Source organism: Gossypium hirsutum, chromosome D01, assembly GCF_007990345.1.
Source record: "Gossypium hirsutum isolate 1008001.06 chromosome D01, Gossypium_hirsutum_v2.1, whole genome shotgun sequence".
Lineage (NCBI taxonomy): Eukaryota > Viridiplantae > Streptophyta > Magnoliopsida > Malvales > Malvaceae > Gossypium > Gossypium hirsutum.
Window position 1 is genome coordinate 24,515,138 of NC_053437.1, and position 6,000 is coordinate 24,521,137.

A 6,000-nucleotide genomic window follows, 5' to 3' on the forward strand; every position below is an offset into this window, starting at 1 on the left:
ATCCATAGTTATGCACAATTGCGTGCTATATTTTGATTAGGCATAATATCAAATTTAGCTCTTAATACTTATATCTTTTGTCAATTTAGTCTTTATTTAAAAAAAAAAAACTAAATTTGACCCCCAACTTCTTAAAAAGAGTCAAATTTGGCCATTAACCTTTAGAAAAAGTCGAAATAATGTTTTTAATGAGAAAACTAACTAAAATGTTTTAAATTTTTAAACAGGATAACCTACATGACAATCCATGTGTACTCGAAACTTTTTATTTTATTTTATGAAATTTTTTATATTTTTTAATTTTAATTTTGATTTAATTTTAATTTTTATAATTTTTGAATCATTTATTGATGTGACTTATAAGACAAACGGTGTTATATTAGCATGATGTGCACATAGACTGTCATGCGAGTTGCCACATCAACAGCGTAAGCATTTTCATTAAAAAAAAGGGATTTGACTCTTTTTTGAAAGATTAATGGTCAAATTTAGCTCAAAAAAAGAATAGTGGTCAAATGGGAAAAAAAATGTTAGCGTTGAGGGTTAAATTTATCATTATGCCTTTTGATTAAATCAAATTAATACTAAAATCGAAATTAATTAGGTGTCTCTAGATCTAATCATGGGTTGAATCGGGTCAGGCCAAAGCAAAATTTTAGGACCTTTTTCTAGGCCTGGGCTTGATCCAGCTCAAAAAAATGGGCCTAAATTTTGTCCAAACTCGACCCAAATTAAAAATGCTAAACCCGAGTCTGACCCGGCCCGCCTATATTAATTTTTTAGATTTTTTTATATAAAAACAAATATAAAAATATAATACATCAAATTCACTAAAAATATTAAAATAAATATTTCCCAACAAATTGAAAATACATTAAAAAATATTTTTATACTTAAATAACACTAAGATTGTTGCAACTTAGCAAGTAAATTCCTCTAAAATAGTAGCAAAATTAACATAAAACAAGAGCTATACAATATCTAAACAATAACAACAAAATAGTAGTAATATAATAGTAAAATGGTAGCAAAACATCAAACATAATAGCAGTAAAATAGTAACATAACAACAACAAAACAAGAAAAAAAAGTTTAGGCTTATTCGGATTAGGTTGGGCCAGGTCTGGGCAAAAAGATTCTATCCGAGACCTGACCCATTTAGAAAACAATACTTATTTTTTGTCAAAGCCTAATTTTTAAGCTTATATTTTTACTCAAACCCTCTTACTTTTCGAGCAGACCTTAAACTAAAACGGCTAACCCGGCCATAATGAGTTCTAGGTTTCTCTATCAACTATTAAGTTATTATGCTAATAGTGAAATAATTTTAAAGCTTTTTATTATACTTTCCCATGCATCTTGTGTATTATTCAATTACTTTTTAATTAGTAATCAGCATACTATAAATAAATTTAAATAGATAATTACCGTAAGTTATAAATTATTAAATGTTTGTCAATGTTTTTAATAGATTTAAATTATATAAAAAAATATCAATATTGTAGAAAAAAATCAAAATATGATTTACTCACACTAAAAGTTAAAAGTAATATCAGGTAAGTAACATTTAAATAATTATAATTATTGTCAATTGAATTATTATTTAATGTTTCCGTGAATTTAGTTCGCTAGGAGAAAACAATTAATATATGATATTATATGATATTATATTTACAATAATAATATTTTAATTATTAAAATTAAATTTATTTAACAGTAGTATAAGTATAAAAGTATACAATATAATAAAATTTTTAAGTAATTGTAATTATAATTATAATTATAAAACTATATTAAATTTAAAATAATATTTAGAAACTACTTGATTATTTATAAATTTAATTATAACTTTTATAATATATGTAATTACAGTTAATTATAACTTTTATAAATTAAGAAACATAGGATTGTTTTAATTAAAGTTAATAAAACTTAAAATATTTCCATATTAAAGAATGTATATTAAAGCATGTATTCTTGGCACAATAAGAAATATGCCAACTAAGTAAAAAAAAAACATCATTCATAAGAATACTCGGTTATAGAATATATATGGTTTGATTTAGAAAATTTTAAGATTAAATTAATAGAATTTTGTGAAATATATTTTATTTTATTAAAAAATTAACTTATTTTAGATGAGTTTTCTTTCTGTTTTGTATATCAATTTTACATGAACCAAATCAGATCATTTGGATCGAGAATTGATTAAGGCACTGATTCAGAGAAAAGCTTTGGACCGATTGGGTCAGAATCAATACAGACTGGTTCGACTAGTTAAGAAATCAGTTCAATCAACTTTTTATTTTTCTTATTTTTAATGATTTACTTAGTGGACTTGTCTAAATCAGTCAAACCGATGACTTGACTGGTTGGGCCACTAGTCCATAATCTATGTGAATGATAGAGTTATTGGTTCCACTTCTACTATAGCGTGTGAAGATTTTGTTAACCTCGTAGTTCTGAATTTGATATGAGTATGGTAGGTAAATGATGGTTACAAAAGTGATGATGAAAATAATAACAAAATATTACTTAGATTTTAAAAATTAAAGTTATCATTTTCATCAACTTTACTCGCAAGTATACGAGATCGTTCTGAAGTAATAAATTACAATGAAATAACTTCAATAATGAAGTATTATAAGTAACAAACTCATAGACAAATTGATAATCATGTAAAATAAAATAAATAACATGACTCAACTTAATTAATTAAACTAACAAAACACTAAATACTCGCGTCGAATCCTCGACCACTCAACAAATTTAGTTTTTCCCTTATCCTTGCTGGTAGATGGTCCAGTTGGTTCACAATAAACACAAAAATTACTAAACAAAACATACGGATTTCACACATGCAAGCAAACCTAGCTTTTAGGATAATCAACCCTAACAAGACAAAGACTTACCCAGATTGCTACAAATAGAATTTTAGAATAAAGACTTTGATGACAATATATTCAATGACGAATTTCATAGGACTAAGGGTCTTATTTATAGACTTAAGAGTCCTAGATACCTTTGGAAACCCTAACTGACTTAGGAAGGACGTTACTTGCACAAAAAGTATCTTAGATACACTAGATCTCTTTTCCTAATTTGAGTCTGACTATATCTTTGACCGGCGAACCCAGTTTGCAACTCAACTGGCAAACCATAGTTCGCCAAACAGACTGGTGAACCCTAGTTCACCAATTCATTTGTAACCCCCCAAACCCGGTCTAGACGTTATGGCCAAAGTTTAAAAACTACAACAATCACGTAGAAAATATTTTCAAATCAATGCTTAGATAATTTTTCCGAAAAACATTGTTTGAATTTAATAGAAAAATTGTCAACGAAAAATATTTAATAAAATATGCTTAATTTAAATAAATTCTCATAATATTTCAAGTTATTACTTTTTGATAGATTTTATAAGAAAACTTGTCTTGCAAATTTTAAAACGTTATTTTGTAAAAATTCTATTTTTCAAAAATTTGCAGCGGGTTAAATATAACTATGAAATATATTTATTACAAATTATTTTTTTGATAAAAACAATTCATATAATAAAAACTAGTGATTTAAAACATTTAAATCCGAAGTTGATGCATGTATTATGGCTAACATATCAAAGTACTCATTACATAATTAAAACAATCCAAAGTCCAAAACAATCCCAAAAAAAAGTTTTAAATACTTTAATTTTATTAAACCCGAAATCTCCTCCAAATGTTGTATCCAAGTCTATTCCACGGGTACTATCTGAAAAGTTTAAGAAAACTAAAGGAGTGGGCTAATAAGCTCAGTGTGGGTTTTATGTCAAGCTTATTAACAGGAACTATAATACACTGAATATAAATACCACAAAATACATAATAATCAATTGTGCGGACTTTTATCAACATGATTATAACAATGCAATATTTTATTAAAACATATATGCAGATTTTTTTCAAAATTTCCTACCCATCTCTGCTACACACCAAATGGAGTTTCCCAAAACCCATCCATCCAAAACACACCAATAGAAATATCTGGACAAAACCACCAGAATTGCAGACAAGTTGCTAAAACAAATGTATGGTAAAACCACCAGATAATACAAATTATTAAGCTGCCAAATCTTCCTACTTACCATATAGTCCCAACCCCATGAAATGTGACATGGCATGTGTTAGAGTATGCCCAAAGATCAATCATGAGATGGTTGTAATAACATACTTGATTTATCATGTTTATTAATATAAGGCATTACCATTATTATTTCAGTTTCTTTTCTATGTGTATAAATAAATTGTTTTATATAATGTCCTGAGAATAATATGATTATTCTTAAAAGGTCCTTAGTCAAGTATTATTGTTGGATAGGACAACAATAATGCATTAAGACTAACATGTAGTTGATTGATGATAAAGAGTTGCCATTGATATGGAATGTCAAAATCGATGCATGAATATGTGTGTTAGAGAACAACATATTGGACTGACCCATTATGAGTATGTTTCTTGGATTATTATGTAATTGTCACAACATTACTCATAGTGATTAATATGTATATGATCCTCAGACTTGAGATCATCATAATCCCAACATCGCGAGTTGTATATTTTGATACAGTCAAACGTACACTGTAATTGGTTGTTCTATAAAGGCTGATGTTGGATATACCACGATCTATGTAGAGGGATATGGTTGATCGATATAGGATAAGTCCCTCCTACATAATGGGAGTAATATCTTAGGCCACTTGATTGAGTGAGACTAGAAATGCATAGCCATGCTCAAATAAGCTGATATGAGATGCCATACTTATTTGTATATCATAGTCTACTTAAGATATCAAGGAACATGGAATGGATTATGCAAGTGTGACTATTCCATGACTTGTGTCCAATCCAGAGATAAAGGACTTAAGGATTATTGCATGAAAGGTTAATCATAAAAGGTTATGTCGAATCATGATTTCTTGTGACTTAGGTAGCAATGATGCATTGCTAGGTGCCATTCATTGTTTGTAACATTGGAATCATTCTAGTATTACTGTTAACGTTATAAGAACCTACAGGGTCACACCTTATAGTTGAAACGAACGAAATAAAACATAGTTGGTATTGTGTTTGGTTGTCGCTTGAATTAAATTAATTATAGAATTAATTTAATTGCGTAATCAAATATCAAACACATTATGTACAAGGTTGTTGTACGCATAATGAGAACATGAATTTGGTTAGTATATAAATTCAAATAAATATATAGTTTACTGAAATCATTGTTATAATTATTGTAATTATAATTTTCAGTTTAAAACATTGTTATATTTATTTAATTTCTAGAAACCCTAAAAATATATATAAAACCAATTTTTCTTTGCTTGAGGTCTAGTAGCCGTAAAAGTAAAGTCTTTTCCAAAAACAGTTTTGGGGGTTCCTTCCGTTCATTGTCAACTGGGTGGATTACGTAGAGGCCGGAGTCACGATAGATTGCGGCTTGGTTCGATAGTAGATCAGATTACTCGTTGCGGAGGAGTTGTTGTTTACTCAGAATAAAGATTCAGTAATTTCGAAACCTTTATTTCACCCCAATTTGTTCCTCACACATGGACCCATGGTTAGGATCGTCGAATGTTTTATTTTTCTGCTGCGCCGTAGGGGTACTGGCATTCCTACAGCATGCAAACTCAATATCAAAGCGATAAGCATGTTAAACATGCACTTGTATACAAATCAGAAATCGATAGCCATGGTAATCCATGCTTTACAAATCAGTCATTTCAAATTTTCAATGTGAATAGATCATAATAAACAAATATGCCATGATGTCACATACCATGAGAATTAGAACAAAATCACGTATTAGCAATAAATAGCATAACACATCAAATAAATTTAAGTTAAAATACATACCTTAAATTCACATAATCGCTCACCATGTTATTTTTGCTACTAGATAATACTTTAATAATATTTAATTTATCATATAAATAACATAATAAAAAAAAAAACATCCTTTTC